This window comes from Ovis canadensis, chromosome 21 (assembly GCF_042477335.2).
Source record: "Ovis canadensis isolate MfBH-ARS-UI-01 breed Bighorn chromosome 21, ARS-UI_OviCan_v2, whole genome shotgun sequence".
In the NCBI taxonomy this organism is placed as follows: domain Eukaryota; kingdom Metazoa; phylum Chordata; class Mammalia; order Artiodactyla; family Bovidae; genus Ovis; species Ovis canadensis.
In genome coordinates this window covers 37,975,645-37,984,047 of record NC_091265.1, presented here as the reverse complement: position 1 = coordinate 37,984,047, position 8,403 = coordinate 37,975,645, and the positions used below count along the sequence as shown (strand labels likewise).

At 41.6% G+C, this 8,403-nt stretch overlaps 1 protein-coding gene across 5 annotated transcripts in view; it reads left to right on the top strand.

Annotated features, from left to right (window-relative positions):
- Positions 1-2,821: 2,821 nt before the first annotated feature.
- GAS2 (growth arrest specific 2) overlaps positions 2,822-8,403 on the top strand; it is a 141,106-nt gene continuing 135,524 nt past the window's right edge. For 2 of the 5 annotated variants that reach the window (XM_069564982.1, XM_069564983.1), the window contains exon 1: positions 3,003-3,313. The gene's annotated coding sequence lies outside the window, so the exon portion shown is untranslated. Of the gene's footprint in view, positions 3,374-8,403 lie in introns of all 5 variants that reach the window. The other 3 variants (XM_069564979.1, XM_069564978.1, XM_069564980.1) reach the window with 3 other exon arrangements.

The following is an 8,403-nucleotide window of genomic DNA, read 5'->3' as shown; positions in this document are numbered from 1 at the left end:
ATATATAAAAGTCTTCCCTCCTGAGCCTCCCTTTCCTCCCCTCATCCCACCTCTCTAGATCATCACAGAGTGCCAGGTGTTCCCAGTGTTATTTAGCAACTTCCTACTAACAATCTGTTTTAAACATGATAATATATATGTCAATGCTACTTTCTCAATTCATCCCATCCTCCCCTTCCCGCACTGTGTCCAAAGTCCATTCTCTACTAGGTTCATCAGTAACATTTTTCTAGATTTGATAGATAGATGTTAATATATGGTAGTTGGTTTTCTGACTTACTTCACTCTGTATAAGAGGCTCTAGGTTCATCCACCTTCATTACAATTGACTCAAATTTGTTCCTTTTTATGGCTGAGTAATATTCCATTGTATAAATGTACCACAACTTCTTTATCCATTCATCTGTCTATGGGCATCTAGGATGCTTCCATGTGCTAGCTATTGTACATGTTGCTGTGATGAACATTGGGGTAGATGTGTCTTTTAGAATTATGGTTTTCTCAGTGTGTGTGCCCAGTAGTGGGGTTGCAGGTTCATATGGTAGATGTATTCCTAGTTTTTTAAAGAAAACTCCACACTGTTTTCCATAATGGTTGTATCAGTTTACATCCCCACTTATGCCATTATGTTTCAAGAATGTATTTAGACACTTTTCACTCCATTAGGTGAGGCATTAGCTTCCTTGACCTTCACATGAGGGAAGTTATCATCAAGTCAGTAGGATTTCCTAAGACAAATGTCCTTAGCTTGAGAAGAAGGCAAGACAATTCTTGGACGAAAACGTTTTCTGACAAATTTGTATAAGTGATTGATTGGAATACGTAAGTAGAAATTTAACTTTAAAAAGCACAAAATAAAGATCAAGTGGAAAAAATCACATGAAAATCCACTTTGCTGCCTCTTCAGATATCTTTTGTATTACTTCGCTTTTGTCACCAGAAGAATATTCAGTATTCAATATCAACTCTTAGATACTAAGAGAGGAAATACATATTTCTCCTAGTATTTTTCTTTTGGCTTTTGCTCAAAGGACAGAGAGTCTGATATAATGCAGAATTTAAAATGTAAAATACCTGGAAGAAAGAGGCATAAAAGGGAGTAATTTGAATGATCATCCTCTCCCAGTGTTTCTGGAAGACTCCTGATTGTCCCAAGTTGGGTTTAACAAATTCCCTTAATCAACAAAATTATTGTCTTTGCACTTCACTTTTTAAAACATCAATATTGAATGATGTGACAAGAAAATGTATATAGATAGTAGAAGAGACTCTGAGCTTTTGAAAATCTAGGTGTTAAACTTTTTACACTCTTAATATATGCCTTGGAGATATGCCTTTGTTGGCTGGTGATATTTTGATCATGAAAATTGTCAAGGATGTTTGATTTTACTTAAATTTTATAGGTTTAGATACTAACAGTTCTTTGTTGGGGCTCTAAGAACACTCATATCTATCTGGTAAAATTTTGAAAAAATGTTATTTTGACAGTGATTACTCAAATTCATCAGTAATCCATTCTCTATGTTTTGTTCTTGTTGAGGCATATGTAAGCAGTAAGATAGGCCTTTTTATGATGCTGTTTCTCCTTAAAATGAGGAATGGCTTCCCTGCCCCCCTTTTATGGGGAAGCCCAAGGAGAAATATGGAGCTAACTGCAATACCCAACTGAACTAAAATAAAAAGCTTGGAGTTCAGTTTCACCAAACTTTTCCAACTGTTTTCTCCCCTTCTTCATGATTTGCCCTGCTACTACAACCAAAGAACTGATTAAGTTTCTAGATGTTTTAGAGCAAATAATCATTTCCAGATGAAAGCAACAATATGTGCAAAATGCGTTTTTCCGATTATATCTAAAATTATCCACATCACTTGGCTGTTGTCCACACACAGGTAGTTTCTATTTTGTGTGTGTGAGGTGTCGGGGAGGTTGGGGTGGGGTGGTGGTACATGTGCTCAGTCGCCCAGTTGTGTCGGACTCTTTGCAAAGCCATAGACTGTAGCATCCATGAGGCAGGAATACTGGAGTGGGTTGCCATGCCCTCCTCTGGGAGATCTTCCCCATCCAGGCATGGAACCCAGGTTATCTGCATTGCAGGCGGATTCTTTACCGTCTGAGCCACCAGGGAAGCCCAAGAACACTGGAGTGGATAACCTATCCCTTCTCCAGGAGATCTTCTCCACCCAGGAATCAAACAGGAGTCTCCTGCCTTTGCAGGCGAATTCGTTACCAGCTGAGCGTCACCATTTTAAACACGGTATCCAAGACAAGATTAGAATACCTGTGCCATACCATCCTTGGATGGAGATGCTTGTGAAGCTGATGAACATATGAACAACAACAACAACAAAAAGTGTGATCCTTTTCGACAACATTCCTCGGAAAGGAGTAACTGGAGGGAAATTAGAACCCTGAGTTCAAGAGGTCGCATGCCTACTAGAGGTGAAGGAGACAGACACTTGGACGTCTGTCTGCTTCATAGGAAGACATTTCATCTCAGAATAGTGCCCTAATAAACAACAGTTGGGGAAAATTGTCTATGACATTCAAAGTAATCCTGAGTCTAAGAGGCTGAGAGAAGGGTGGAATTGTATTTCCTTGTGTAAAGCGAAAACAGCCGCCGTGAATAACAACCTCTTATACAGTCTGATATTTAAAGGGAATTGTAAGAAATCAAACTGTTCAATTTGGAACGAAGAGTGGCCGAAGTTACTGGAAAGCTCATGCCTGCAAGTCTGCAAAAATCACTGGCCAGGAAAGCAAAACTTTTCCAACACCCAATTTTAATATTGTGCTAAAGCCATTGACTCTGTGAAAAACCCCGAGTTAAATATGATCTCCACCCCCCCCTCCGCCTCTCCCGCCCCCTTCTCTCTTAGGTTAGTGTTTGGGGGACCTGGAGGGGGCTGGAGCTTGGCCCCAACCTCGGAATTGCTGCCAAGGGCTTGTAACACAATCTCTCCCCGTTTGAAGGGTAAATCAGTGTCAACTGCGTTTGCTGTCCACCAGAAAAAGTAAGCATTTGACTTCCGCTCGGTCTGCGTGGACTGATGAAATGTAGGAAATCTGTTTCTGGCAGCGGGGCGGGGGTAAAAATCGTTTTCCCAAACAGCACCGAGAGGAGCCATCAGAGAAGTATGAAGAGGGGCCGTGCGGCTGGAGCTGCCGCCGCCGCCGCCGCCGGGCTGCCTGGGTGCGGAGAGCCGCTGCAGCAGCACGCGCGCAGGGAGGGGGCCGGCCCCGAGACGCCGCGCGAGCCCAGCCCGCAGCCCCGGCGCCGCTGAGCGCCGCCAGCAGCCCAGCTCCGGACGCGGGGTGAGCAGGCGGGCGGGCCCCGCTCGCAGACGCCGCCGCCGCCACCCTCTTGCCGCCGCGGTGCGCGCACTCTGCAGCCCAGCCCGGGGGACGGCGGGGGCGGTGGGGGCGTCCTGGCAAATAACCTCGGGGACGCGGCTGGGAAGGGTGGCGTGCTGCGGACTGCGGGACGGGCTCTGGCGCTGGGTGGGTGATCACTGCGGTCGGGGACCCGCTGACTCCCCGGAAGCAACCATGTGTTCCTCATCCCTATTGTGGGGGAGTCCCAGCGACCGCCGCCTAGAGAAGCCCCCGCTGGGGGCGGTTCAGCCAACCAGCGACCGAAGTAGGGACTTCTAATTAGCACGATCGTAAATGCACACTTAGGCAGTGGTGCAGAAGGGTCCCTCAGCGTTGTCTCTCATGAAGAAGAGGAGGGCGGAGGGGGGTTGGTCTTAGTGGATGGATCCTGAGTGTTTTACTTGAGTCCAAGAGGACGGGATGGGAGGAAACAATGCGACACGCGCGATTTGGGGTGATGCTGTGTCCCACTGATGAGTTTGACAGAGTTGAGCTTTTATTACATGGATAAACAAACGCTAGGTTAGCCTATGAATCAACCTCCTTTGGGGAGATTTTTGCATCCAAAGAGCAAGGTTTTGAAATCTGGAATTGTTTGGGGAGCCGAGGAGCCAGCTTGGCTTTGGAGGCATTAACTATCCTGGCAAGATTAAATTCTATAAACCGAATAAACTGCCATTAGCCTAGCCCAGGGACTTCCCAGGGGGCTCAGATGGTAAGGCATCTGCCTGCAATGCGGGAGACCTGGGTTTGATCCCTGGGTTGGGAAGATCCCCTGCAGGAGGGCAGGACAACGCACTCCAGTATTCTTGAGTGGAGAATCCTCATAGACAGAGGAGCCTGGAGGGTTACAGTCCATGGGGTCGCCAAGAGTCTGACGCGACTGAGCGACTAAACACACACACACACACACACACACACACACACACACACACACAGCCTAGCCCAGACATCCAGACATTTCTACTGTCTTATAGAGGAAACGAAAGCAGAGGTTAACAGATTCTGTTTTCTACCTTATGGTATAATGGGGTTACGGAGGGGGAGTGGTTGTCCATTTTTCTCCCGTTAAACTTTTTGCAAATCAAAGCCTTTCCTCCCTACCACCTGTTTCATCTTCATCCTCTTACAGTCAAGCGTTTGCAAAACTTTACCATCTCTCTTGTCATCTCCTTCCTTTCCCCAAGATCCCTCTCCAGCAAAGCCAGATCAATTCTGGGAGATCTTTGCCCAGGAAATAAGATCTGCATGTGCACAGGAACACCCTTTAGGCCTTCTAGTATTAAATAAAGGCTCAGACAGGTCGGAGGTGCCAGCCAGGCAGAGGAAGTCCACCTTCCCTCCCCACCTATCCCCTGAGATTCACAGAGGCCAGGCTGAGAACCATCCCATCTGCTCACTGCCTTTCTCTCCCAGCCTCTTAGCAGTGTGGACACTGATTAACTCCAGCTGGAATCTGGTTTGCCCAGCCTGTCTTTGAAATTGATCAATGAGTTCCTTCTCAAGGAATGCTCCCCCCTAACTGTGGAGGAGGAGGAGGAGGAGGTGACTGTGGTGGTCCTCTCCAACATGGGCATCCTGGTTCTCAGTGACTAAGACAAGGTAAGGGACAGACATCTGAGGCATGGGACAGCCTGCACATTGCAGGCTTTGCATATGCTCCCTGAGTGGGCTCTGAAAGCTTGCATTTCAGCTTGTGTGCTGCTAAACTTGGAGTTTAGTTCTTCATTTTAGCCCTAACCACCATACTTTTGAGATGTAGGTTGTACTTTGCTGGGAAATAAATTTACAAGACACACTTTCATTTGGTGCAAAAGGTTGTGTAATTGCCACTGAGTTTCCTAGTATCTTGGTAGAAAATCTTAGTTAAACTTGCAGTTATGGCACAATCTCAGGTCTTATATTCAAGTATGTTAGGCATAATTTTAGGAAGGCCAAAGTTACCTTGGTTGAAGCCAAACAATGAGACTCTAACAAATTTGTTTGCACGGGGAGTTAAAACTGGACCCTATGGTGAGGTTATTTTGGTATCTTTGTGGTTTTGATATGGTGGTACAGAGATCCTGCTGTTTCCTTTAATTTCTGCTAGACAGCTATCAAGATTTTCCACTCAGTGTTTTCTGACTAGAGAAAAGAACTGGAGGAAGGTAGATAATGTCTCGTGGCAAAAAGAGTAAGATGCTTGTGTAATGTTTCTGTCCTAAGTCTTTTCAGAGTCAAGTCAGTTGAGTTTTTACTTATGCTTTCCCCTTACATGAGAGTACATATATATTCAACAGAATGTAGAACTCTGCTAACTCTCAACTACATTATAGTTATGGAAAACAGAAATCTTTTTTATTGCAAGCAACGCACACGCACACACTGAACAACATCTTTTTATGAATTAAAGTTCAACTTAGATGAATTTGGATGTAAGTCCTTAAATATCCTAATTGATTAATGACTTTCAGATGGCTTTCTATTCAAATAAAGTCTGAAGCTTATCTGGTAGGAGTCCAAGAACGAGCTAAATTGTTTGAAAGAATGGTTTAGTAGAATTTTTAAAAAACAGCAAAACTTTAAATATCTTTTATGCCAAGAAAATATAAGAAATTAATTCCCACTCAGTCTTAATTTTTCGGTCATGATTTGAGAAAGAATTATTATTGCAGGTGTACCATCATTTGGTTCAAGGCAAATCATCATGAGGCTCAACAGTAAGAAAGAGACTCCTGAAAGAGTTAGCATTCTTTGAGTGTTAGCATATTCTAGCAGGAGGGCTTGGATAGGATACATTTAATGACTGTAACTAAATAGACTTGTTACTTCGGCCAAAACATTGTAAGCCTACAGTCCCTTTTTAATTACCAGGAATTTGGCTGGTAAGTCTAAGATCCATTTGAGTTTAAGGATTTCATTACATAATTAGAAGAAGTAGTAACAAGTGTCATTTTGCCTTTATGCTTTGCACTTTTCAATTTCAGACAAGTTGCTCACTCCCCTTAGCCAGAAGCAAAGGTCCATTTACAAGATCTAAAATTACCTTCCTGGTTAAATTTTGGACTTTTATTCTCTGTAAAATTTTGCATTCCTGACATTGGTTGAGAATATATAGCTCTGTAGAGCTATTATTGGTCAGCCGAAATGAATCCCATAGATGTAAAGAACTCAGAGTGATGAAAGAGCCATCTAGAGCCACCCTTGGTTGTTAATTTTTTGAATCTAACTTGAAAGATATCATTTTCTATGTTGGGAATTTTGAAGAATGTTTGGCTTAAGGTGTTTTTATTTATTTATTTTTCATTTTGAAAGAGTATTATTGGCCTATCAAGTTTGTTTTCTTCATGCTTTACTCCTATAACACGCAAAACTGACTAAATAGAAGTGAGGTCAATGCTCTAAATTAGAACAAAGGTGGCCTTTAGTGATAGGACCCTTGACTGTGGGTTCATTAGCACTCTGTTTTAAATGGCCACAGTTAGGCATCTGTGTGTGCGTGTGTTGGGGGGACTGTGACATCCTGTCACATTTAATTTAAAAGATATGTCATTTCCCGATCTTAATGGATTATAAGTCTTTGATGCTAAAATGAAGTGTAATATGTTACCAAAATTTGCTGTCAAAAACACATGTAAATTACTCATCTTGGAGCTCAACATTTCATTCATCATCTGGGGGTTTTCATACCTCTCAATATGAAGAAAAGTTGGGATTTTCAATTATTTATAGTTTTATTTCACCAATACTTTATCTTTGTTTTGGCAGTACCATTCCTCTTGCAAAATCTTAGTTCCCTGACCGGGGATTGAACCTGCCCCTCAGTAGTGAAAGTGCAGAGTGCTAACCACTGGGACTGCCAGGAATTTGTCATCAATACTTTATCAGTTTTCATTTCTCCCCCTTATCTTTTGTCTTTTCCTAGTGACTTTGAGTTCTGCAAAGTATCCCTATTTTGTTACAAAATCTCTTTTCTTTTTAAAATAAGTCAATGGAAGCTTTATTTTGGCATCTTTCCTATGGTGATGATTTCAATTTAGCAAGTATTTGTTGAATATAAAATATACGCCAAATACTGATGCAAATATTTCATTTTCACAAGTATACGTGAGGTGTTAGCCTCCATTATACATACTGGAAAACTCAAGTACAAAGAAAAAAAGTCGTAGGGCTAGAATAGAACAACTACTAAATGGCAAGGTGGTACAGCTAGTGTTTAACTTCAGAACTTCTGATTCCAGCTCTAATATTCTCTTAATAAGGCTTCTTAACAGACCTAAATATCAGACAGTAAGGGTATGCTTATCACTTTGTTCTTATTTTTCTTTCTTTCCAATTTATTTTCCATGCAATAATGTGATTTTTTAAAATAACATCAACAAAGACTAGAGATAGATCAGAAACCATTTTGATTATAATCAAAGAACACCTGTAGGTGGCAAAAATGTCTAGGTAACTTTTCTTCAGAGTCAAGACTGATGTCTTCAACTGGGATTCTGAAACAACAAACTAAACCGAGTCTTTAAACATGTGATATTTTACTTATGGAGTCATTAATTTTTTCTTCTTCCCCCTGGGCTAGTTCAAGTCTCATCATATTCATAATGATTATTCCAGAATCACTTCTATGGAAAGAAAGAAAAAAATTACACACACACACACACATTCTTTGAAGAATTTTGTATTAAATTTCTGCATGTTTTTCCCTTTAAGTTTTATTTTTCTGAATTCCAAATCCTGAAGGTTGATTTATCCATTTTTCGATAGACCCATAAAGTTTGGAGAAGACATAGAAGAAGCTTGTGAATCCTTACTCCTTGTTTTCAAAGCATAGATTTTGCTTTGTATTACCAAAGTTACTTATCAAGTTTTAAAATATTTAGATTATAGAAATTTTAACAGTAACATCTTCCAGTATTTAGATATGTTCTAGAAGAAAGTTTTTTCTTTCTTCAAAACCTATTTTTTTTCAAGTCAGTATATCATTCATCATTTCATTTCCTATCTTTAAAAGCTACCCCTTGGCATCTCTAGTGGTTTTCACATACTTT